Genomic DNA, 27772 nt, shown 5'->3' with positions numbered 1-27772 from the left:
GAGAGAGAGAGAGAGAGAGAGAGAGAGAGGGAGGGAGGAAGGGAGGGAGGGAGGGAGAGGGAGAGAGAGAGAGAGGGAGGGAGGGAGGGAGGGAGGAGAGAGAGAGAGAGAGAGAGAGAGAGAGAGAGAGAGAGAGAGAGAGAGAGAGAGAGAGAGAGAGAGAGAGAGAGAGAGAGGGAGGGAGGGAGGGGAGGGAAGAGACAGACAGACAGGGATAGAGACAGAGACAGACATGAGTGAGAGAGGAAGAGAAGGAAAACTGAATTCTAGTGTCTGTTCTACAACTAACTCAATCCTTGGGGAGATGAGACAGTTGAGGCAAATGAATTCTAACCTCACTTCCATTCTGAATATCTTAGAGTTTTATACAGGCAGACTCAAGAGACAAGGGCAGGTGAATGCTATAGTCAGGGAGGGAACAAGCACTAGCTTTCACTTCTAGGAAAGGTAGTTCTGGGAATTGCTGCTTTTGTCTTTCTTGTTACTGCTTTTTTTTTGGGAGGGGGAGGCATTGGCCATGCCCTTAATCTGCTGCTGAGACAGCACTATTTGATGATGGGACAAATATCTAGTCTTTCCATTTTCTAAAAAATCCTTACCTTCTGACTTAGAATCAATACTGTGTATTAGTTCCAAGGCAAAAGAATGGTAAAGGCTAAACGGAGGGGGTTAAGTGACTTGCCCAGGGCCACACAGTGAGGAAGTGTCTTGCCTCCTGAACTAAGGCCAATCTATTTCAGTCTGGTCTGAGGGTCTTGAGAGCTTAACAAAAACAAAAATTATAGCATTTATGTAATACTTTACACATGTTATCCCATTTGTTCCTCACAATAACCCTTTGAGAGATAGGTTCTATTATTATTCCCATTTTATACATGAGGAAACTGAGGTTGAGAAAGATTTTCTTTTTGTCCAGGGTTACACAGTCAGTGTCTAAGTCAGGATTTGAACTCAGATTTGGACGATTCTAAAATCCTCACTCCCAGTCCAGCATTACATAACTATTACCCAGATGCCTGAATCAGAACCTTTCCCCATATAATCAGTGGATGAGGCAGTATTTGCATCATCTCAGGCAGCATGGTCAGGTTGGTCCCCAAAACCTAGTTATGTAGGCACAGCTTTTCTTACAGCAGACTGTCTCTGCTGAATACAATCCCTTTCTTCCTGCCTGGTCGCCTCACTATTGCACTTTGTGGAGAATCTGCCTTAGCCCCATACAAAGGATTTAGAGGCCTTGGATATATTGGATCCAAGTCCTTCATTTTAGAGAGGGAGAAATAAGACTCAAAGTCATGAAACAGATTGCTCAGTCTCATAGATTGCTCAGTAGATGTGTCAGGATTTGAACCCAGTTGCCAGACTCTTAAATCTAGTGCTTTGTCCACTACCCTGTGCTATCTCTCAGAGACTTTCATGCTATAAGATTCCATTCCCTTTTAATATCTCACTAATGTGCACCTCTCTGCTTATGATGATGGAGGTGGAAAACCAATTAGATACCCATAAACAAGATTTCATCCCTCCCACTGAAAAACCTGGCCTTGATCTGTATCAGAAAACTGCCCTGTTGGGACCCCAGGTGGGAGAATGATAAGGTTGGCTTAACTGGGTGCCTCTTGTTGGATCATAAATCCTCTTCTTCCTGAACATCATCTCATCTAAGGCCTTGGACACCCTTTGTCTTTCCCCCTCCAAAAACCCGGTTATATCCTTGTTGCTTTAAAGATGGTGACATGGAAGTATCCCTTGCTTCCTCGTTCCTGTGAAGCCATAAGCCTTCCCACTTGTGAGTTATAACAGTCGGAAGAAAAGTCTGTTGCTTTCAGCATTTTCTGGTTGGTCTGTGTCTATTGTGGAAATGTCCAGGCCATCCCAAAGGAGCTACAATACACCGGAATGATGGTGGGGGAGGGGGGACAAGAGATGGAAGAAAGAGGAAAAGATGTGGTCCATGCCAAGTACAAGAACAGAAAGCTACATTTAGAATTGCTGGCTCACAATCCTTCGTTTTCTCCTGGTAGGGAGGAAACCGCATAGTAGAACATTGATCCTTGAAAGCAGTAGCTGCTTCATAGGATCAAAGACATAGAGCTAGAGCAAAGACAATAATAGTAATGGTGATGATGTTGATAATAGCTAGAATTTACTAAAGGGCTTAAAGGTTTGCAAAGTATTTTACAGATGTAATCTCCTTTAACCTCCCAATTTCTTGCTATTATTATACCCTCTTACAGATAAGAAAACTGAGGCTGGGAGATTATAGAGTGATTTTTTTTTCCTCAGGGTCACATAGCTAAGCAGATATATGAAGCAGAATTTAAATTCAGGTTTTCATAACTTCAAGCCCAACACTTTCTCCACTGACCTGTCTGACTATCTCTAATTTAAACGTTGAAGTGACCCTCAAGGTCACCTCGCTGTCTCTGATTTAAAGCTGGAAGAGACCTTAGCAGTCGTCTAGACCAACTTCCTCATTTTACAGGTGTGGAAATTGAGCCTGAGCATCTTCCCAAATTCAGAAAGGCAGTAAATAACAAATTCAAACATAGATTCTCCTATATCAAATCCAGTATTCTTTCCACTTCTTGCCCCTCAAACATGCATAGTAGGTACTTAATAAATTTTGAATCGAAAAAACATGATAAGGTCAAATCCAGGAGATCCCAAAGCCTTATTAGTCTAGAGGGCTAATAATAGAACACAAAATATATAACACTTATACTCTGTGATGTAGCTAGTTCCTGGGTTATCATCCCCATTTTAAAAGGCCAGGAGAGATGAAATGATTTATCCAGGGTCACACAACTGAGTTAAATGTCAAAGCTGATATTCTAACCCAGGGTTCTGTTGCCTCCCATCTGCTTTACCCTTAGACCATACTGCAGGAAAATGATCAATTGAGAATAAGAAAGCCAGAGGGAGGTACAAAGTAAGACCAAAAAAGCACGAGGGAGTAGAGAGTCAGGGTGGGACAGGAAGTATGGGTGACTGAGAGTTTGTCTCACGCAAGGAGCTGGATAATAATTTCTTTTCATGGATGTGGCATGTGGTTATGCCCCTTTCTCGCTCAACTGTGACTATGCAGCTGTGAATCAGGCCATAAGGAATAAGTCTGTAAATCAGCCAATAAGCATTTCCTAAATACTCACTATGTGCCATACGCTATCCTAAGCACTGAGGAAATATAGAAAGGCAAAAACGTGGTTCCTGCTCTCATGGAACTTATGCCCTAATGGAGGAGACGCCATATAATATAAAGTATATACAGAGTAGATGGAAAGCAATCTGAGAGGCATGCACTAGCCAGAGGACAGGAAGCATCAAGAAGGGTCACCTGCAGAAGGTGAGATTTAAACTGAGTTGTGAAGCAATCCAGGGGAACTAGGAGCAGAGGTGAGGAAGAAAAGGAAGTTAGTCATGAGAGACAGCCAGTGCAAGTCAAGCAATGGGAAATAGAGTGTTGGGGTGTGAGGAATAAATAGAGGGTGAGGAACAGAAAATAGACCCATGTAGCTGATCATAGAGCATGAGAACATGTATAACAGGTAAGGAGACTGGAAAGATAAAGAGGGGTCAGGTTACGAAGAACTTTAAATACTAAATTGAGGATTTAATATTTTATTCTTGAGGTAATAGGAAGTCATGGGAATTTATTGAGTACAAGGATAGGGTCATACAAGCAAACTGATACTTTAGGAAGATCAATTTGGCAGCTGATTAGAGAATGCTTTAAGATGTGGAGAGACTTGAGACAGGAAAACCAGTTAGGAGACCTCTTCAACAGGCAAGGGATAATGAGGACCTGCACTAGGGTGATGTCTGTGTAAATGAATAAATACTAGGGGGCATGCATGAGAGATACTGTGAACACAGATAATGACAAGATTTGGCGAAGGATTTGGCTATTTGGGATAAGAGAATAAGGAATTGGTGTGGTAAAGCCTAGGTGACTGGGACAGTAGTGGTGCCCTTGATATTTAAAGTGAAGGAGGAGTGTGGGAAGATATTGGTTTGTATTTGGACATGTTGAGTTTGAAATGCCTAAAGAGTAAGACTGGATGAACATCCAGTTTAAGAAGTACAAGAGGCAAGGCACCTAGGAGACTCAGTGGATAGAGTGCCAGGCCTGGAGAGAGGGGGTCCATGGGTCAAATCTGACCTCAGACACTTCCTTGTTATGTGACCCTGGGCAAGTCACTTAATCCCAGTTGCCCAGCTCTTCCCACTTTTCTGCCTTGGAACCAAACTTAGTATCAATTTTAAGACTGAAGGTAAGGGCTTAAAAGCAGAAGTTCTAAAGAATATTCATAGCTGTGCTCTTTGTGGTGGCAAAAAATTGGAAAATGAGGGGATGCCCTTTAATTGGGTAAATGGCTGAACAAATTGTGGTATTTGTTGGTGATGGAATACTATTGTGCTCAAAGGAACAATGAACTGGAGGAATTCCATGTGAACTGGAAGGACCTCCAGGAAGTGATGCAGAGTGAGAGGAGCTGAACCAGGAGAATGTTGTACACAGAGACAGATAAACTGTGGTACAATCGAATGAAATGGACTTCTCCATTAGTGGCAGTGCAATGACCCAGGACAATTCTGAGGGGACTTAGGAGAAAGAACACTATCCATATTCATAGGAAGAGCTGTTAGAGTAGAAAAACAGAAGAAAAACAACTGCTTGATCACATGGGTCCAGGGGACATGATTGGGGATATAGACTCTAAACGATCACCCTGGTGCAAATATCAATAATATGGAAATAGGTCTTAATCAAGGACATATGTAAAACCCAGTGAAATTGTGTGTCAGCTAGGGTGGGAGGAGGGAGGGAAAGAACATGAATCATGTAACCATGGGAAAATATTCTAAATTAATTAATTAATAATTTACAAAAATCTTAAAAAGGAGAAAAAGAAGTCCAAGAGGCTATTGAAAGAACTTCAACAATATCTGATCAGGACAAAGATATTTGTAACAGGAATTTAGGTCAAGACCTCTACACTCTGGCATAGGCAAATGATAAATCCATTTCCCCCTCATTTTTTATTGTCCTACAAAACTCACTTCCATATTGGCCATTGTTGTAAGAGCACTCTCATAAGTAACCAAAATCCCCAAGTAAAACCAAAGATACACTGATGTGAAACACGACTCTTCAGTTCTTTCTCTGGAAGTAGATAGCATTCCCCATCAGAAGTCTTTCAGGATTGTCCCAGATCATTGCATTGCTGATAGTAGCCTAGTTTTCATAGATAATAATTTTCTAATATCGCTGTTATTGTGTATAATGTTCACCTGGTTTTGCTTATTTTGCTCTACATCAGTTCTTGCAGACCCTTCCAGCTTTTTCTGAAATCATACTACTTATCATTTCTAATAGCACAATAGTATTCCATTACCAACATGTACCACAATTTGTTCAGCCATTCCCCAATTTATGAACATCCCCTCAGTTTCCAATTCTTTGCCACCACAAAAAGAGGAGCTATAAATATTTTTGTACAAGTAGGTCCCTTCTCCTTTTTTATGATCTCTTTGAGATGCAGACCCAGTAATGGAATTAACAGGTCAAAGGACATATACAATTTTATAGTCCTTTTGGTATAGTTCCAAATTGCCCTCCAGAATGGTTGGATCAGTTCACAAATCCACCTACAATGCATTAGTGTCCCAATTTTGCCACATCCCCATCAACATTTACCAGTTTCCTTTACTGCCATATTGGCCAAACTGATAGATACGAGGTGGTACCTCAACATTGTTTTAATTTGCATTTCTCTAATCAAGAGTGATTTAGAACATTTTTTTCATATTAATGGCTTTGGATAAATCCATTTTAAAAGTTTTGCTAGAGTGGGTATGTGTGTTTTTTAAGAAAGTTGTGGGTGCCTTACTCTGCTATGTCATATTACAAAAAATGAAAATTGTTTCTTTTCCTTCCTCACCAGTTACTTATCAACTAAGAAAACAAGTAAACACCAATTAGGAACATTCTACTCAGTGTTTGAAGAAATCTAAGCAGTCATTTATTCTAACCTTTATCGGAAGCATAAATTCCCTTCACTGTATTTCCAACAAGGGGTCATCTAGCCTCTACTTGAACCCCTAATGATGAAAAACTCATAATTCACCATTTCATTTTTGGACAATTCCAGAAACTTTAAGACTTATATGAGTTGATGATTTTCAGTACCCCTCATCCTCCTGACTGCCCTCTCCTGGGATTGCCCCAGCTTGTAATTCTTTCTGGGATACACGCTGGATTTTCTCATCCACTGTGTCACATCAGCCTTGTTCCCCTGAAAGTTTACTCTACTTTGCAATCCCTTACTCTGATTAGTTGGTTCATATTAATATCTCCATTTATTTTTTCCAGATTATACATCAATTATATTACAGTTTTTAATATTTATTTTCTGACATTTTGCAAACCATGTTCTTTCTGTCCCTATCTCTCTCCAAGAAGGCAGGTAATATGATATATGTTGTACATATATTATTACATAATATATAGCTCCCTGTTCATCATGTTGTGAAATGAGAAATATATTGCTCACACTAGAGAAAAAAACATGGAGGAAATCAAATGAAGAATGATATGTTTCAATCTGCATTCAGACTCCATCTGCTCCTTCTGTGGCAGTGCATATCTTTTTTTTGTCATGAGTAGCTTGTAGTTGTACTGGTTCTATTCTTGGGGATAATAGTTAAGTCATTCACTGTTGATCATCATATATTATATAAATATTATATAAAACTGGGTAAAACATTCCCCTGATTCTGCTCACTTCACTTTGCATCACTTCATATAAATATTTCCAGTTTTTCTGGAATCATTTTGCTTGCCATTTCTTATGGCACCACAACTTATTCAGCCATCCCCCAATTGATGAACACCCTTCAGTTTCCAGCTCTTTGCTACCACAAAAAAGCTGGTATAAATATTCTTAAAACATATAGTTTCTTTTCCTTTTCCTTTGATCACCTTAGGAAATAAATCTAATAGTGATACTTCTGGGTCAAAAGATATACCCAGTTTTAAAGCACTTTGAGTATAATTCCAGATTCCTCTCCAAAATGGTTGAATTCATTCACTGTTTCATCAACTAATGTGTCCCTATTTTTCCATATCCCTTCCAACATTTGCCATTTTGCCTTGTATCATTTTAGCCAATTTGATAAAAATGAGATATCTCAGAGTGGTTTTGATTTTCATTTTTCTAATCAGTACTGGTATAGAGCATTTTTCATATAGTTATAGTTTTGATTTCCTCATCCAAAATTGTCTATTCATATCTTTTAGTGATTCATTAATTGGGGAATGGGTCAATATATATTTCTTTTTTGTCGATGTGCTATGTTTTTTTATTTTTTTAAATGTTATTTATTTTTTTGGAAAATTTTTATTTAGTTAATTTAGAAAATTATTCCTTGGTTATAAGAACCATATTCTTTCCCTCACCTCCCCTACCCCTTCCCATAGCTGACATGCAATTCCACTGAATTTTACATGTGTCCTTGATCAAGATCTATTTCCATGTTCTTGATGTTTTCACTAGGATGATCGTTTAGAGTCTACATTCCCAATCATATCTCCCTCGACCCATATAATCAAGCAGTTCTTTTTCTTCTGTTTCTGCTCCCACAGATCTTCCTCTGAATGTGGATAGCATTCTTTCTCACAAGTCCTTCAGAATTGTCCTGGATCACTGCATTGCTGCTAGTAGAGAAGTCCATCACATTTGATTGTACCACAGTGTGTCAGTCTCTGTGGTACAACGTTCTCCTGGTTCTGCTCCTTTCCCTTTGTATCAATTCCTGGAGGTCATTCCAGTTCACATGGAATTCCTCCAGCTTATTATTCCTTTGAGCACAATAGTATTCCATCACCAACATATTACGCAATTTGTTCAGCCATTCCCCAATTGGAGGCCATCCCCTCATTTTCCAATTTTTTGCCACCACAAAGAGTGCAGCTATGAATATTCTTGTACATGTCTTTTCCCTTATTATCTCTTTGGGTATAAATCCAGCAGTGCTATTGCTGGATCAAAGGGCAGACAGTCTTTTAGCACCCTTTGGGTATAGTTCCAAATTGCCATCCAAAATGGTTGGATCAATTCAAAATTCCACCAGCAATGCATTAATGTCCCAACTTTGTCACATCCCCTCCAGCATTCATTACTTTCCTTTGTTATCATGTTAGTCAATCTGCTATGTGTGAGGTGATACCTCAGAGTTGTTTTGATTTGCATCTCTCTGGTTATAAGAGATTTAGAACACTTTTTCATGTGCTTATTAATAGTTTTGATTTCGTTATCTGAAAAATTGCCTATTCATGTCCCTTGCCCATTTATCAACTGGAGAATGGCTTGATTTTTTGTACAATTGATTTAGCTCTATAAATTTGAGTAATTAGACCTTTGTTGGAGGTTTTTGTTATGAAAATTATTTCCCAATTTGTTGCTTCCCTTCTAATTTTGGTTGCATTGGTTTTGTCTGTACAAAACCTTTTTAATTTAATGTAATCAAAATTATTTATTATACATTTTGTGATTTTGTCTAACTCTTGCTTAGTCTTAAAATCTTTCCTTTCCCAAAGATCTGACATGTATACTATTCTGTGTTCACCTAATTTACTTACAGTTTCCTTCTTTATATTCAGGTCATTCACCCATTCTGAATTTATCTTGGTGTAGGGTGTGAGATGTTGATCCAACCCCAATCTCTCCCATACTGCCTTCCAATTTTCCCAGCAGTTTTGATCAAATAGTGGGTTTTGGTCCCAAAAGCTGGGATCTTTGGGTTTATCATAGACTGTCTTCCTGAGGTCACTTACCCCAAGTCTATTCCACTGATCCTCCTTTCTGTCTCTTAGCCAGTACCATATTGTTTTGGTGACTGCTGCTTTATAGTATAGTTTGAGATTATAGTTTGAGATCTGGTACTGCAAGGCCACCTTCCTTCACATTTTTTTTTTCATTATTTCCCTGGATATCCTTGATCTTTTGTTCTTCCAAATGAACTTTGTTATGGTTTTTTCTAATTCGGTAAAAAAGGTTTTTTTGTAGTTCAATGGGTATGGCACTAAATAAGTAAATAAGTTTAGGTTGGATGGTCATTTTTATTATGTTAGCTCATCCTACCCATGAACAGTTGTTGTTTTTCCAATTGTTTAGATCTAGTTTTAATTGTGTGGAAAGTGTTCTGTAGTTGTATTCATATAGTTCCTGTGTTTGTCTTGGCAGGTAGATTCCTAAGTATTTTATATTGTCTAGGATGATTTTAAATGGAATTTCTCTTTCTAATTCTTGCTGCTGAGATGTGTTGGAGATATATAGAAATGCTGGTGACTTATGTGGATTTATTTTGTATCCTGCAACTTTGCTAAAGTTGTTGATTATTTCCACTAGCTTTTTAGTTGATTCTCTAGGATTCTTTAAGTAGATCATCACATCATCTGCAAAGAATGACAGCTTGGTCTCCTCATTGCCCATTTTAAAACCTTCAATTTCTTTTTCTTCTCTAATTGCTGTTGCTAGTGTTAAATAATAGAGGTGATAATGGGCATCCTTGTTTCACTCCTGATTTTATTGGGAATGCATCTAGTTTATTTGCAGATGATGTTGGCTGATGGTTTTAGATAAATACTGTTTATTATTTTTAGGAAAGACCCTTCTATTCCTATACTTTCTAGTGTTTTCAGTAGGAATAAATGTGGTATTTTGTCAAATGCTTTTTCTGCATCTATTGAGATAATCATGTGATTTTTGTTGGTTTGCTTGTTGATATGGTCAATTATGTGGATGATTTTCCAAATATTGAACCGTCCTTGCATTCCTGGTATAAATCTCACCTAAACATAATGAATAATCCTAATGACCACTTGCTGGAGTCTTTTTCTAGTATTCTATTTAAGATTTTTGCATCTATGTTCATTAAGGAGATTTGTCTATAGTTTTATTTTTCTGTTTTTGACCTGCCTGGCTTTGGAGTCAGTACCATATTTGTGTCATGAAAGGAATTTAGTAGAACTCCTTCTTTGCTTATGATGTCAAATAGTTTGTATAGTATTGGGATTAGTTGTTCTTTGAATGTTTGATAGAATTCACTTGTGAATCCATCAGGCTCTGGGGATTTTTTTCTTAGGGAGTTCTTTGATTACTTGTTCAATTTCTTTTTCTGATACGGGATTATTTAAGAATCCTATTTCTTCTTCTGTTAATCTAGGCAATTTTTATTTTTGTAAATATTCATCCATATCACCTAGATTGACATATTTGTTGCCATATATAATTGGGCAAAATAGTTTTTAATGATTGCCTTAATTTCATCTTCATTAGAAGGTGAGGTCTCCCTTTTCATTTATGATACTGTGAATTTGGTTTTCTTCTTTCCGTTTTTTATTAGATTGACCACTGCTTTGTCTATTTTGTTTGTTTTTCAAAATACCAGCTTCTAGTCTTATTTATTAATTCAATAGTTCTTTCACTTTTCATTTTATCAATTTCTCCCTTAATTTCAATATACATTTCACAAAGTTTTCTACATATTTGAGAGAAGAGACCTCTGAGAGACTGCTTTTAAAAACTTTCCCCCAACATTGCTTTCCTTCAAATGTTGGCTACATTATTTTTATTTATACAAAAACATTTCAATATAGTTACATTCAAATTTGTCCATTTTATATATCACAATGCTTTTTATGTCTTGTTTATTCACAAATTCTTCTCCTATCCATAAATCTGATAGATGATATGTTCCTTGTTGCTCTGATTTGCTTATAATATCTCCCTTTATAGTTAGGTCATGTATCCATTTTGATTTTATCTTGGTAAATCATGTGAAATATTGGTCTGTATCTATTTTCTGCCAAACTACTTTCCAGTTTTCCTATTAATGTTTTACCAAATAATGAATTATTATTCCAAAAACTTGTATTTTACCATTGTCAAACAAGGTTACTAAACTATTTTACCAATGTTAGTTGTATGTCTATTCTGTTCCACTGATCTACTTTTCTGCTTCTTAGCCAGGACCAGATAATTTAGATTATTTATGCTTTATAATATAGTTCAAAACCTGGTACTGCTGGACCTCCTTCCTTAACATTTTCTCCATTATTTCCTTTGATATCCTTGACCTTTTGTTTTTCCAAAGGAATTTTGTTATTTTTTCTAGTTCATTCCTTTATGGGATCCAATTCTGCCTCTCCAGGTTTTCTCCATGTCACTTTTGTATGGTACCTTCTCCTACTCAAACTTTTCAGTTTCATTTTTATGCATTGCCTTCCTTCATTAGAATATAAGTTTTTTGAGGTCAGGAATTCACTTTCTTTTTGTTTATATATGTATTCCCAGTGCTTAGCAGAGTGTCTGGCACATAGTAAACATTTAATACATACTTGTTGATTTAATTTAACCTTACATGTCAATGTCCCACGTGAAGATAGACTCAATACTTTAGATCTGCTCCAATAAAGACAAACTACAATGAAATCAGTGTCTCCTTCATCCTAGACACTACAGTTTTGTTAATGAAGCCTCATATTTAATTGACAAGCCTCAACATGATCTCAAATTTGTGAGCTGAGGGATATATAAAGTTTTCTGTACTTTACAGATACAGATCATAATTTAGTAAATGTTCTTTTTGTTCAAAAACCCTTACCTTCTGTCCTAGAATCAATACCATGTATTGGTTCCAAGGCAGAAGAGAGCTAAAGGCTAGGCAATGGTGGGTTAAGTCACTTGCTCAGGGTCACATAGCCAGGAAGGTGTCTGAGGTCATACTTGAACCCAGGACTTCCTGGGTCTTTAGGCCTGGATCACAATCCACTGAGCTATCTAGCAACCTCTTAGTAAATAATCTTTAAGAATTGTGATAGTAAAAAAAAATTCATCACCCTGTGGTTGACTTCTGATGTACTCTGAACTTAGCCAGTCTCATATTCAAGAGGCAGATATTCCATCCATCTAGTATTTTCAGCTTGGCAGCTCCTTTTGATATTCCAGTCTATTGGCATAGCCTTTGAATTATTATTAGTTTTGTTGACTGTGGAATCCCACTGTTGGATCATAATTGCTTTTCAGAGTCATAGAATTTAAGGCTTTGAAAGAGACCTTGGGGGCCATCTAGTCTAATCTGTGCCCACTATTATCTGACTTGGAGTGTTTGTATAGGACTGAATTGCACCTTATTGATGAAAAGATTACTTAGTAGGCAAATCTAAGATTTCAATGAGAAGAGAACCCACCACCTTTCAAAGTAGCCGGGCTACTTTGGACAGCTCAAATTGTTAAGAAGTATTTCTTGGCTTTGGGTCAAAATTTGTCTCTTTACAACATGCTACTACTGCTATTTGTATAATGCTCTATGCTTCTCAAAGCATTTTATGTATTGTTATCTTATTTGATCCTTCTAGTCATTGTTTCTGGTTCTGTCCTTGGGGACCAAACAAAAGAAGTTTAATCCCTTCTTCAACTGACAGCTCTTCAAAAATTTGAAGTCATCTGTTATACCCCTCCTCTTTCTCTTGTCTAGGTTAAGCATTCTCATTTCCTTCAACCAACGCTTATATGGCATGGTCTCAAGGCCCTTCCCCATTCTGATTGTTCTCCTTTGGATGCTCTCCCACTCATCAATGTCCTTCCAAAAGGATAAATCAGCTGTCCTTTAGCCACATTTCCCCTCCTGTACTTGTTACATTTTACAGCCTAAACAGGAGTGACAGCCAGGAAGAACCATTAGGAAATTAGAGTCCCGTTGTGAAGGATAAGTATTTGTTAGCTTAAGTAAGGCATAGGGTCACAGCTCTTCATGTGAAACTATTACTTGAGCCTAAGTCTACAAAGTGAAATTGCCATTCTCTTGTGGAAATTATTATCACTCACTGGCAAGCATTCACTAACAATTCTAATACAGACCAGACACTTTAGTTCAGGCAAATGATTAGAGTTGCCAGTGGGACTCGAAATCATTAATTTCCTAATTGATCTTCCTTGTTTGATGGATTTCGGTTCCTTCTGTCTTTAGCCTTGACAAGTACAGACTAGTACAGTATATGTACTCATTCTTTACACTACTGGAGGGTAGAACCACCAGAAGCAAAAGCTTGAATAGGCGAATGACTGTAAGTTGTGATTTGTGGGATACTGGAAAGGTCCTTATGGCCCCAAATATTTTCCCTCAGGCATGCTTGAAATTCCTACCATTAGAGAAGCACTCATTTGGGCATTGTCTTCTATCTGCAATGCTCCTTGGAAGGTGTCTTTTTCTTTTCCAGGGAGGGGGTGGGACACTTGTGATTTCATCATTAAATATGTAGGTATCATAGATAGGATTTGAACTCAGGTCTTGTGTCTTTTAATGCCTTTCTTTTATCCCCTACCAAACACAAATGGTCTTTATTTAACTCCGATAAAATATGTTGTGTGATTCATTATAATAAACAATCAAACATACCTTTTGTAAACAATAAACAATGTCTCACACATATTCTATATATTTCTATTTTCAAACATATAAATGCTGTTGTGATTTGTAATAAAATACAAATGTGCTTAAAAGTGTTACTGAAGTCTTAGGCATATTTTTTCATTGTGTGTTTTCTTTTTTGCAAACACAATGATTTTTAAAAATAAAATGTAAGTAGATTTTAAAAAATCTGCTTACATATTTCAGTCTAAGAAATGCTAAAAGGGCTGCTAGGTGGTACATTGGATATAGCACCAGGTCTGGAGATGGAAGGCACTGGTTTCAAATCTGGTCTTATACACTTCCTAACTGTGTGACCCTGGATAAGTCACTTATACCATTTGCCAAAAGAAAAGAAAGAAAAATTCTCTAGCCAGACATCAAGCTTTCATAATCAAGTAAGCTCCCCAGCCCAAATCCTTCCCAGATTTTGCTACAGAATCAGAAAGATACCCTCCTCTCCCACAAACATCCAACATAATCAAAGCAAGGTTTTTTGATAGATTAAACATGACAAAGGTCCACATAATAAAAATGAGTTCACCAGTGTCTTTTACCCAAAAGTCTATAATGAGATCCAATTTCATTTGAATTAGAGAAGAAGATAGAAAGTGTCAGAAAACCCCCTCCCACTGCCTTCCACCCAAGAGAAGCTGATAGTGCTTTTGTACAGGATCTGGCATATAATAAACACTTAAAGATATTTCTTGAGGGGGTAGCTAAGTTGCTCAATGGTTTGAGAGCCAGGCCTGGAGCAAAGAGGTCCTGGGTTCAAACCTGGCCTCAGACACTTCCTGACTGTGTAACCCTGGGCAGACTTAACCCCTATTGCCTAGCCCTCACTGCTCTGCTGCCTTGGAACTAATATTTAGTATTGATTCTAAGAATATAAACATATATATTTACATATATACATTTGTCAACTTACTGCCAGATGTCTCCTCAAATAGGCACAGGGGAGATAGTTGGGAGGGGTATCACACTTTGAAGAATTATATGTTAATTAACTTCACAAATAACTCCCTGTGGTAACCAGAAATTGTAGTATAAATAAATAATGGAATATTCTTCTATTGCAAGAAATGTTGGTTATAAGTAATTCAGAGAAACTTGGGAAGATTTGTATGTACTGATGCAGTGAAGTAAGCAGAGTTAAGAGAATAATAGACACGGTGATTGAATGAATTATTCATAATGGATGAAGATATCATGAAAAGGAAACTAAACTGAATCATAGTAATAACCAGGCTATTGAGCAGATAATGAAATAAACATTCTTTCTCTAGTAGGCCAAAAGGAGCTCTGCAAGTAGATGAAACCAAGAATAGGATTCTTACTCCAAGATTTATAATTAAATATCTCAGCCTTCTCTACAGCCCAAACTACTAGGAGTGGGGACTCCCCTAGGTCCCTTTTCTTCTCTACTGAAAACTTTTTTTCCACTTTGTCATGAGTTCTAAGCTGGCTGGGTCTTTCTGGGATATCACCTGCTTTCAGCTCCATGGTAGTGCCTTTCATGGTGATATCAGTCTCCATATACTGGAAGAGGTCAGAGAGCTAAAATAGTTTCCTCCATGGGTTTCCATTCAGGCATCCAGTGAACAAACGTAATCTGAATTTGTAGTGTGACATGGCTGCCCAGAGAGTGAATGAGAACTTCACTTGCATTAGTTTCTAGAAATAAGAAGGTGATACTCTTTTTGTGCTCTGCACTGGTCAGACTACATTTAGAGAACTGTGTTCAGGTATAGGAACTACAGTTTAAGGGGGATTATATTAAACTGAAGAGCACAAAAGGAGACCCAGGATAATGTAGAGTCTTGAGCTCATGTCATATAAGAATAAACTGAAAGAACTGGGGCTGTTTAGCAAGCAGAAAAGAAGACCTATGGGTCACATGGTGGTTATGTTCAAGTTTTTGAAGAATTGCTATTTGGAAAAAAGGATTTTATTTGTTCTGTTTGACTCCAGAGAGCAGAAGTACAAGCAATGGGTGGAAGACACATTTAGGATTGTGTCAGGTAAGACTTCCTAACAATTTGTGGTCGTTCAGTCATTTTCAGTCATGTCTGACCCTTTCTGACCCCAATTGGGCTCTCTTGGTAGAGATGCAAGAGTGATTTATCATTTCCTTTTCTAGCTCATTTTATACATGAAGAAACTGAGGCAAATAAGGTAAAAATGACTTGCCCAGGGACACACAGCTAGTGTCTCAGGCCAAATTTGACTTCAGGAAGATGTGTTTTCATGACTCCTGGCCTTACACTCTATCTACTGTGCCATCTAGTTTCTTCCTAACATTTAGAACTGTCCAAAAGAGGAATGGATTGCCTCTTTGAGGTGGTGTTATCCCCTCACTGCAAATCTTCAAGAAGAGACTGGATGGACCATTTGTTGACTAAATTATAAAGGGTATTCCTTTCAGATGTTGGTTAGACTAGAATCCTTTCCTTTCATTAGGTGCTTCCATAGAAATCCAAAAAGTCAGTAGTTTCCGATTGTAAGCTCCCTGAGGGCAGAGACTGTCTTTTGCTCCTTTTTGTATCTCTAGCACTTATCACAATGCCTGGCACATAGTAGGTACTTAATAACCATTGATTGTTCTTGCTCTGGTGGGTAGGAGGCTATTGCCACCATGAAAGGCACTAATGTGGAGCTGAAGCAGATGTTATGCCTATTCCATTCCAACTCAAAAATTCTATGAAAAGCTTGCACATCTGAGTTCTTATCTCAGTGGCCTCAGCCTTTCTTTCCTACACCAGCCAAGCACTGCAGTCTTGGAGCTTACCACTGGCCTTGCTGGCAAAGGAGGTATGGGAACGAACAGCCAAGGCAGTCAATGCTGCCAGGTCTCTCCTTCCCTCCTACTTCCATTTCTAAGTTCCAACACAACAGTCATCATGTATTTTCCCAAAGAAGGAATACTAATAACACAATTATGATAATTTGGGGGTGGGAGGGTAGCTCAGAGAAATTTTCTGATTTTACAAAAAGGACTTAGAAGCAACATAGATTAGTATATAGAAGTATAGCCTTGGAATTAGACTTGAGTTCAAGTCTTGCTTTTGATGCATACTAGTAACCAAAAGAGCAAGTGGCTATAATTTGGTGGAAAGATTTGTAGCTCTGGAGATAGAAGATGTGAGTTCAAATTTCACTTTTAATTATTTCTACTTGTATAACTTTGGACAAATCACTTAATTTCTCTGGCCCTCAAGGTCCTTATTTGTAAAAAGGGGTTAGATTTGATGATATCTGAAGCATCTCCTGTGACCTGAATTCATATCCCAGCTTTTTGCTTATTACCTTTCTGACCCTCGGCAAGTCATTCCATCTTTGTGGATCTCAGTCTCTCCCATCTGTAAAACTGAAAGGTTGGAGTAGGCAATATGAAATCCCAGTTCTGCTCTAATGTTATGAAAGAAATTTAGGCTATAAGTTACAGTTAAGGGGCAGTTAGGTGGCTCAGTGGATAATGAGCCAGACCTGGAGTAAGGAGCAATAGGGTTCAAATCTAGGCTCAGACACTTCCTATCTATGTGACCCCCCCCCCCCCCAGGAAGTCATTTAGCCCCAGCTGCCAGCTGCCTTGCCCTTACTGCTCTTCTGCCTTGGAATGATACTTAGTGTTATTTTTAAGACAGAAGGGAACGTTGTTTTGGTTTTGTTTTTAATTGCAGATGTATTACTTATCTGTGTCCATGGAGAGAGCTTTCTCGCAGGGAATTGTTCACACTGATGAAACCATAGGTCCAAGTCAAAATAGAAGGGATTCGGGGGTCTGAAACACCCATACTCCAGCCAGAGAGGTGCTGCAGTCTGGAAGCCCAAGCTAACCACTAGGTGGCACAAGGCTCAGCCCATTTGATGCGTTAAAGGGGGTTCTGGCTGGTACCCTGGTCCTGGCAGCTGTCAGCCTCCAGCACAGAATCAGCCGCAGTTAGGAGCCCTGCTGTTTATGACCAGCTCCCACCATTCCAACAGGATTCTTAATCCTGTCTATGGGCATTTAAGAGCAGCATGGTGGAACCTGGGAGGAGGGACTGCCAGCCCCCAACATAGTCTCTTTGTTGGCAGTCTACCTGCCTAGATCAACATGGTAGCATAAGGGATAGAGCATTGAACCTGTATTCAGGAAAAGCAGAGTTCAAATCCTGCCTCAGACACTTTTGCCAAACAGCTGTGAGACCCTGAGTGAATCACTTAACCTTCACCTGCCAGTTTCCTCCCTGCCAAGGTGGGATAATAATCAAACTGACCATATAGGTTTGCTGTGAAAGCCAAATGAGATAACACACATAAAGCACTTTGCAAGCCTTAAAGTGCTATAGAAATACTAACCAGCTAGATGTTGTTATTATTTTATTTTAAAGAAGCTGGAAAAAATAGTGCCTTGCTATCATCTTTCTTGAAGCTGAGATCTCCCTTCTATTGCTAACAACTCCTTTTTTTCTATTTTTTTAAACCCTTACCTTCAGTCTTAGAATCAATACTGTGTATTGGCTCCAAGACAGAAGAGTGGTAAGGGCTAGGCAATGGGGGTCAAGTGACTTGTCCAGGGTCACACAGCTGGGAAGTGTCTGAGGCCAGATTTGAACCTAGGACCTCCCATCTCTAGGCCTGGCTCTCAATCCACTGATCCACCCAGCTTCATCCTGCCAACAACATCTTACTTCCCCCAACCTGGGCTCTAACCTCCTATCCTAAAGTTGGATCCTAGACTTAGAAATCAAAGGTATCTCAGAGGTCTAATCGAATTCCTTTATTTTACAGAGGAGCAGACCAAGGGCCACAAAGATTAGTGACTTGTTCTATATCATGCAGGAAGCAAGTTGCAGAGATGGTTTAAGAACCCAAGCCCTTTGACACCCCCCCTCCAAGTCCAGGGTTCTTTCCCCTATATCACATTGTTTTGAGTATTACAGAGGGAAATGGAAAGACAGAGAGAAACAACATGGGCAACTATAAGCTTTAGAAACATGCCTCCCAGTTAAAGCATCCATGGGGAGTCAGATCCTCAATAAAGAAGGCTTCATTGTGGTTCAGTTATTTCAGTCATGCCTGACTCCTCATGAGGCCTTTTAGAGTTTTCCTGGCAAAGACATTGGAATGTTTTGACAATTTGTTCTCCATATCAGAAAACTGAGACAAAAAGGGTTAAGTGACTAGTAAATGTCTAAGGCTGAATTTGAACTCAGGTCTTCTTGACTCTAGGCTCAGTACTCTATTCACTGCACTACCTGGCTACCCCAGTAAAGAAGGAAGTGTTGGGGAAGAAGGAGGTCAATGCAAGAATATGGAAAAGATGCCAAAAAGAGCCAATCCTTTGCACTTCCCTTCTCTCATTGTATGATAGGAATCAGATCACTCAACCTCTTAGACTTGATTTACCCTACTGAAACCCAGGAACACTCCACTTGGTGAGAATGAGAGAATTCTAAAAACACACCAAAAAACCCCCATATGTTTGCTGTTGGGAACTCCTTTGGGGGTATCATTAGCCAAACACAAGGAATTACCCATTTGACACTGGATTCTTGCAGGGTTGTTCAAGTTGCTTAAATGACAGCACAGAATTCTGCCAAGTGTACAACCTCTCCCTAGGATAACCCCCAATAAGTCTATACTATAATTATTGCATTGGTTTTGGAGTTAGAAGTCCTGAGTTCAAGACCAGACATAAATATGTATTAGCTGTGTAAGTATAGGCAAGTCACTTAGTTTCTCTGGGCCTCAGTTTCTCTATCTGTAAAATAGAATATAAATTATAGCTACCAGAGCATCTGTTGTACAGTGTTGTTGTCCACACAACCAGCCCATCTCTTCCTGATATAATGTCCTGATGTTCATCTTCAGATGAACTCATGTTCAACTCATGGTCATCTTCAGAATTCCTCATTCATTTTGTGTTGCAAACTGCTCACATCACCCATGAACCTCTCCAAGCCCTCTGTATAATACTCATTTGTAATTATCGAGAGACTTTTGTTCCATCACTATATGACAAACCTGTTTGCCAATGCTACACAAACATTAGCTATTGTTATTGCTATTATGTTAACCTTGATTTACTCTCCAACCATTTTCCCAGCTACCCCTGATTCCAGCTTGCTTTTCCCCAAACTCTCTCTTCTTTATTTCCTTATTCCAACCAATGTAAAATTCAATGCAACAATGATTTATTAAATGCCCGCTATATCAAAGACACCATGCTAGGTGTTGGGGATATACTCAACAACAATAAGAAGTTCCTGTCCTCAAGAAGCTTCTATTCTATTGGGGATCATAAAAGCTGAAGGTTGGAGAGGAATTGAGGTGTCATCTCGTACCTAAACAGGAATCTCCTCTACAACATCTCTAACAAGTGGGGGAACATCATTGACACCTGAGGTAGCACATTCCATTTTGCTCAGAGTGATGGGAAAATTTTCCTATTCTCTGCCCTCTTTCCCCAATTTTCACCTGTCGCCTCTTTTTCTTGTCTTTGGGGCTAAGCAGAACAAGTCCAATCTCCTACATAATAGTTTTCAAATTTATAGAGATAAATTACTCATTCCTGATAAATATTTTTAATAATGATAGGAGCTGGCATCTATATTACACTTTAAAGTTTGCAAAACATTTTATGTACATTATATCATGAGATTTTAAATGGCCAAGTGACTTATCCAAGGTTATACAACTACTAAGCATCACAGAAGAGATTCAAACTCTGATTTTTTCCTGATGCTAGGTCTTGCATTCTAAATCCTGTTCCACATTGCCTCTATGAAGCTACCAGTTCTATCCAATTTTTTCAACCTCCTGTCACATGATTTTGAGTCCCTTTATCATTCTGCCTTCTAGACTCATTCTGATTCATCAACACCTCTCTTTTAAAAAAAGAAAAAGAAAACCTTTTACCTTTTGTTCTAAAATCTATAATGATTCTAAGGCAGAAGAGTGGTAAGGGTTAGACCATTGGGGTTAAGTGACTTACTCACAGTGACACAGATAGAAAGTGTCTCAGGCCACATTTGAATCCAGGTCCTCACAACTCCAGATCTGGTACTCTGCCCACTAAGATCCTAGATGTTCCAATGTTTCTTCTAAAATGTGATAACCAAAAAAAAGAAAAAAGAAAAATAAAAAAATAAAAAATAAAATAAAATGTGATAACCATTCCTCTCTCTGCCCTTTCCTTTTTTAAAATTTAAATTTGTTTGTTACATCAAAATACTCAGTTACCTTCCTTACTCCCTCCCTCCCCCCACTAGATAAGGCATCATTTGACAAAAAGATATATGTAAACCTCTATCTTATTTCTATTTATCAGTTCTTTCTCTGGGGGTGGACATAAACCAGTCATTCTTCAAACAATATTTCTGCTACTGTATATAAGGTGCTCTTGGTTCTGCTCATTTCATTCTGCAATCTCCTGTAGGTCTTTCCATGTTTTAAGAAATATGGGAAACTATGGGTGTGGAAAACTCATAAAATATCAGATTTTTTTCAGAGCTAGCTAGTTTTGCTGAGTTTTCTCCCCTTCAAAAATTCTTTTTTTTATAAGACTCTGGGCAAGGTGGGGCAATGGGGCAGGTATGTTGGGAAGTTAAGTGTAAGAGGAGGGGAAAATAAAGATTATCAACAACAACAAAAAAATTTAAAAATAAAATGTGGTTCCCAGAACTGAATACCATGTTGCAGATGTGGAGTGATCAGAGCAGAGTTCATGGGACCATCACACCCTCATGTTGAATATTCTGGCTTTCTTACTCCGGCTGATGATTGCACTAACATCTTGAGTTGCCATGCAAACTGTTGAATCACAGTGAGTTGTCCACTAAGGCACAAACTAGCCATATTGTGCTCTGACCTAAAGTACTGATCTTTCCCTCCCACCCATCTATCCAGTCACCCACAGCCCTCAGCACCTTCCCTATGAGATACTTTCCATTTATACAGACTATATCTTGGATGTATAGTTATTTGCATGGTGTTCCCTCCACCAGAATGTGAGCTCCTTGAAAGCCTTTCTTTGAATCCTCAGGTCTTAGCATTTAAAAAACATTTTTAATCTTTTATTTCTATGAAATTGATAAGTGTGAACAAACATGGACATTTCCATTTTCAAAGATCAGAAAAAAAGAAGACCAAGTAGGAAATTGCAAATCTCCATTACATACAGCTTTTAAAAATTTATATATTTAAAATCTAACCTGGTAGTTCCAATACTGCTTTGCTTGCCTGTATTTCATTCTGCATTTTCTTTTGCCCTCTTGTTTGTATTTTTTTTTGGTACTGAATGTTATGACTTTATTGATGGTACACGAAATAGGACTCTATGCTCCCCGCCACTGCAGGGGTGCTTTGGGGCAAGGATGTGAACCAGGCATGGGATCCCTAGCATAGGGACATAGGTTATTATAGCTACAGGCTCCCCAGGGGTGGAACTACTCTTTTTTTGGCTGGGGATGAAGATCCATGACTTCCCACTTTACTCCTTAGAGACCATGTTTTCATATCAAGAAATGAGCTTGACAAAATGGTCGTTGAGGGCAATGCCAGCACCAGCATTGAAGGTAGAAGAGTGGATGTCACTGTTAAAGTCACAGGATACAACCTGGTCCTCTATGTAGCCCAAGATGCCCTTGAAGGATCCCTCTGCAGCTTGCTTCACCACTTCTTAATATCATCATATTTGTCAGCTTTCTCCAGGTGGCAAGTCAGATCTTCCACAGTTACATTGAGAGTAGGAATATGGAAGGCCATATTTGTGAGCTTCCCATTCAGCTCAGGTATGACCTTGCCCACAGCCTGGGCAGCACCAGTGGAAGCAGGGATGATATTCTGGGAAACACCATGCCCATCACTCTACAGCTTGCCAGAGGGGCCATCTACTGTCTTCTGGGTAGCAGTAATGGCATGGACTATGGTCATGAATCCTTCCACAATACTGAAGTTGTTGTGAATGACTTTGGCCAAGGGGGCCACACAGTTGGTAGTGCAGGAGGCATTACTGACAATCTTGAGGGAATTATCTTATTTCTCATGGTTCACCCCTATTACGAACATTGGGGCATTAGAAGAAGGGACAGAGATAATGCCCCACTTGGTTTCACCCTTCAAGTGAGCCCCAGCCTTTCCCATGGTGGTGAAGATGCCAATGGACTCCACAACATACTGGGCTCCAGCATCTCCCCATTTAATGTTGGCAGGATCCTGCTCCTGGAAGATGGTAATGGCTTTTCCACTGATCACCAGCTTTCCATTCTCTGCCTTTATAGTGCCCTTGAACTTGCCATGGGTGGAATCATATTGGAACATGTAAACCATATAGTTGAGGTCAATGAAGGGGTCATTGATGGCCACAACTTCTATTCCATTGCAGTTGAATGATACCCTGGTCTCTAGGCATCCAATATGGCCAAATCCGTTGACTCTGGCCTTCATCATCTTGTCTAAGGGATGCGACTGCAGCAGAGGATTCTGGCATCGAGCTTGGGAGAAGAGTTGAGACCCTCTTGTTTGTATTTTTAAATGGTTCATCAATGTTTTTTGTCTTTCTTTCTTGATATGATTTTCATTAACCCTTCTATTCAAGAAGAAACTAAAAAATTTAAAAAAAAATTCCCTCCTTTCCATGTGCATAGTAGGTGCTTAATAAATGCTCTTTGACTAATTGCACTAGACATTTCTACGTGTGTTCAAATAATTATGTTCCTTCCTTAAGCCCAGTCCTGGTCCTTCCTCCTTTAAAAAAAATCCTTACCTTCTGTCTTAGAATCAATACTGTGCATTGGTTCCAAGGCAGAAGAGTAGTAAGGGCTATGCAATGGGGGTCACAGAACTAGTAAGTGTCTGAAGCTGAATTTGAACCCAGGACCTACCATCTCCAGCCCTGGCTTTCAATCCACTGAGCTGCCTAGCTGCTCCCTGCCTCCACCACCCCCAACTAAGCCCCCTTAACCAGTTCTCTGCTCTGGGCAGCTACTATAACTCTTCCTTATATATTCCATGTCTGCACCGGCCTCTCTACTCATCTGCACCAGAAATTCCTTTCCTGGACCTAGTATACTTCCATGTGTGTATTCACACACCTCCCTGGCTCTCATCTGTCTCATGGTGGCCATTTGCAACCCTGGCCCATCTGTACCTCTGACGAAAACTAGCCCATAGGCAATAACTGTTCTGAGCAGACACCGGAGTTTCAGGGAGACTGTCTATCACCTCCACAATATGGGAAGAGTGCAGTGAGTGTGAACATATCTGGCATGTGTTCTAAGAGGAGTGAGGAAAAGTTCCTGGGGGGTGGGGAGAGGTGCATTGGATTCCAGGAGCTACAAAAAGCTACATATGGACCAGCAGGCAGGCAGAATCCAGTTCAGGGCTCTGCGAAGCTGCCCTTGAAAGGGCTCCCATCTCTTGGGAGAGGTCCATGGCCCTCGCTGTGACAACAGGATTGTATGACTCTGAGTAAATCATTTCCATGCTCTGGACCTCAGTTTCTTTATCACTAAATGGAGAGGGTCCGAGCTAGCTGATCTGTTGAGGTCCCTTCCAGCTCTAAAATCTATAACCTTTGACCTCTGGCTGATGGGCTAAAGACATAGCACCAGCTGTTCCTGCCTCTACCTTCCTCCCTTGCTTCCTAAATGCCCCCAGCAGTTTACATTCTGCTCAGCATTGGAACAGGATGATTTATACAAAATCTTTTTATTCTTCCTGAATGCAACAACCCAGATGAACCTTTATTATCCTGGCAGACACAGGAAATTTGATGCTGGCACTGATGGTGGATTCTGTACCCTCTCCCCTCCCTCCCTCCCTCCCTCCCTCCTCCTTCTGAATGGCATCTCAGAGCTGAGACTGAGAGAGTTTCCTGCTAGGGCAGATACTAGTCTGTCTGAAAGCAGAAACACTGCCCAGCCCAGGAACAGGGTTCGAGGAGGGATCAGGGATGACTCTATGAGGAGGAAGAAGAGTGAATTTTCATCTAAACAAGGTCATCTGAAGTCCCCAAATTCCCATTATGGAGTGGTTCCTTTCTGTATCTTTTCCTGGCACTCCATGTCTGGAATGAATTTTCTCTTTATTTACCCTTCTTGGTATTCCTGGTTTCCTTCAAGACCCCTGAAGTGCCATCTTCTGCAGGGGTTTTCTGGTTTCTCAGTTTCCTCATCTGCAAAATGCAAGATTAGACCAACTGGCTTCAAAACAACTAGTCTCCCCCACCAAGGTTGAAGGCAACCTTGGATCTGCCATGTCTACCATATATGTATATAGACTTGTTGCCTCCCCCTTTTGAATGGGGAAGAAGTTTCCTTTTTTTTTATTTGCATCTTCATTGCCTAGCACAACACCTAGAATCTAGCAGGAGCTTAATAAGTGCTTGGGGACTGCTTGACCCATTCCCAGATCAGGTACCTCAGTGACAGGGGCTTACTGCTTCTCAGCACAGAAGATTCCTGGAAACCAGCCCTAGGAAACCTAATCATTTTCCCTTACCACTGAATAGTCATGTCCCCAAAAGCAGGAAAGCGGGCCTGAAAGGAACAGATGGGCCAGCTTTTTGCTTCCCTGGGGATCTTGGAGGAAAAGTGCTACCTTGGGCTGGCCTGAGAGGTTAGCCCAAGGGAGGCATGATCCAACCCATCTCCTGGGAGAACCCAAGAGCCCCCACCACCTTCAGCTCCAGGGCTATTCCCATCCACTCTGGAACTCGGTGCTACTTATAGAAGACTGGCGTGGTCATGGCAACCAGTTTAACAAGAATGTGGTGATGCTGGGGGCGATGGTGAGGGGGAGGCCTGACACCGTAAAAAGCCAGGCTCTACCATTCTCTCACGTGCAGCTTTTTTTTTTTTTGGCAGCCCCAAAAGAATCCTCAGATTCCATCTGGGAGATCAGCAGCAGTAGCAGTCACTATTTAGAGGCAGGAGATAGAGCAATGGAGTCAAAATCATTATTCGATCTGACCTCAGAAACTTAGTGTTATATGTAACCTTGGGCAAGTCACTTAACCTCCATCTGCCTCGTCTGTAAAATAGAGATAAATAGCACCTACCTCCTAGGGTTGTTGTGAGGATCAAATGAGATATTTGTAAAGTGCTTAGCATACTGCCTGACCCATATTAGGTGCTCAATAAATACTTGCTTCTTTCCAGCTTAACATTCTACAATATCTCTAACAAATGAAGGTCCCGTCTCTGTTTGAATGAATCAAAATTAATAAAAATAATTGGGGAAGTTGGGTGGCTTAGTGGATAGAGAGCCAGGACTGGCTCTAGAACTGGCCTCTAGAACTGAGGCTATTAATTTAAGACTGGCATGAGATACAGAAAAATAAGAGCTGACCTTGACTTGATGATTGATTTGCTGTGTGACAGGCACTGTGCTAAATGTTGGGGATATGAAGGCAATGACACTTGCCTTGAATTCAAGAAAATCACATTCTAGATCCAAGACAATTCTGAAGGACTTATGAAAAACACTATCCGTCTCCAGAGAAAGAACCAACAGAATCTGAATGCATATTGAAGTATACATTTTTTACTTTATTTTTCTTGAAGGTCTGTGTTTTCTTTTTCAACCTAATCTGGAAATATGTTTTACATGACTGTACATGTGCAGTCTATATCAAATTGGTTACCTTCTCAGGGAGGGGGAGAAGAAGGAATGAAGTAGAACATTTGGAACTAAATTTTTTTAAGAAAACAAATGTTAAAAATTCTTACACATAATTGGAAAAAATGAAAGAGGTTTTTAAACAGTAATAGTCTAATGAAAAATTCAACATGTAGATTACTATATATGTGTATGATGTAGATGGAAGGTAATCTTAATAGGAAGAAATTGGGCTCTGGGCACCAAAAAAGCTAGAGAAGGATAAAGCCAATTGAGCTAAAACAGCCAGAAAAAGGAGGCAGGACTAGAAATGGACCTGGAAGGGGGGGGGGGGGTAACTACTGATGTAACACTTGAGTGGAAAGGCATCCATTCATGCATCCACAGAGAAGATTTCCTATACAGAAAATGTGTGTGGCCAGAGCACACAAGTGGAGGGGGATCCATTAACAATGTAAAGATGCCAATGTCTTAGGATGATATCATTGGTCTGCTTTCTACTGGGCTTACTCCCTATACCTCTGTTGTAGCTAATCTTTAGTTATCCAGGTATCTTCATCTAATACTTTTCCTGCCATCCATTAGTGGTGTTGTGGTTAATAAGCCTCTCTCCTGCAGATGAAGGCTGACATTATTTTAGTTATCCCTTTTAGCTTCCCACTTTCTCATCTATAATTTTTAACAGAGATTATCTCTTCAAGCCCACCTGCTACTCTATCTGCCATCCACTGGGGAGTGCTTCAGTTGGCAAATCCCTTCCCAAAAGAGAAGGGTTTTAGCTCTCTTTGGTTATCTGTCTTGTCCACTTTTAGTTAATAGTTGTGAAGCTCTTCCTGTTAGCCAGTCTTCTCACAGAAAGTAATAAATGTATATACTTCAGCTAAGATCATGCCTACTTCTTGAGCTATTCACTCTTTAGCTATCTCTTCTGAATTCCTTAGCTTAACTTCTGATTTATGGCCAGAAACACTATTTTTGGTCCTTATCATAAGTCCTCTGGCTAGAGCAAATATTCCCATGGATCAACTTCCTTGAAGAGAAATGGAACTGAATGAAATATAGGTGAGGAAACTTCTATTTCCCAGTTAAACTTCTACCCTCATCATGCTTTTCTGTTTTATGAAAATTTTAAAATTTGGCTTGGTTGGAAAAGACTGAAAAGGCTACTGACCTACCTCACTTCCTAACCTCCATTCCTTGAAATAAATCACAGCATGGACTGGCTGTTCTTTCAAAGTAGACACTAATAGAGAGAAAAGCATGTAGCAAAGTTATCTGAGGTACAATAAAAAAAGAACCCAAACCCCTTTTATGTCTGGCCTCTTCTGTTACCATCTCCCAAGATTCATTTCTGCTCCATAATGAAGTCCTCATTTATTTTCCTCTTATTTACCTTTCCTCTATCACTGGCCACCCCCAAAGTTATTTGTCAGTAGCCTAAAGAAATATTGAAGGGGAAAAATGATCTGAATTCAAGTCATCCTGGAACACAGACCACACCCCATCATATGATATCTTTGAAAGGAAAAACCTACATAGCTGTACACTGAAAATAACCATAAAAATAATCTACTGTGAAAGATTTCTTGCATTTTCTCAATTTAAAAAGGGTGTTTTATTCATTTTATCATCATTTCTTTCTTCATCATCACTTTCAATATTGTTTTTGAACTAAGAATGTGATTAAAGG

General features: G+C 39.4%; 1 long non-coding RNA gene and 1 pseudogene across 2 annotated transcripts in view; both read right to left on the bottom strand.

Moving 5' to 3' along the window:
* The window catches only part of LOC130457125 (uncharacterized), a 55710-nt gene extending 43683 nt beyond the window's left edge, over positions 1–12027 (bottom strand). For both annotated transcript variants that reach the window (XR_008916175.1, XR_008916174.1), the window contains exon 1: positions 11906–12027. This is a non-coding gene — a long non-coding RNA (uncharacterized LOC130457125). The remainder of the gene's footprint in view (positions 1–11905) is intronic.
* A 9925-nt stretch (positions 12028–21952) lies between these two features.
* LOC100619258 (glyceraldehyde-3-phosphate dehydrogenase-like) lies at positions 21953–22917 on the bottom strand (annotated as a pseudogene).
* Positions 22918–27772: the final 4855 nt, after the last annotated feature.

Source organism: Monodelphis domestica, chromosome 2 (assembly GCF_027887165.1).
Source record: "Monodelphis domestica isolate mMonDom1 chromosome 2, mMonDom1.pri, whole genome shotgun sequence".
Classification (NCBI taxonomy): domain Eukaryota; kingdom Metazoa; phylum Chordata; class Mammalia; order Didelphimorphia; family Didelphidae; genus Monodelphis; species Monodelphis domestica.
This window is presented reverse-complemented; position numbering and strand designations above follow the sequence as displayed.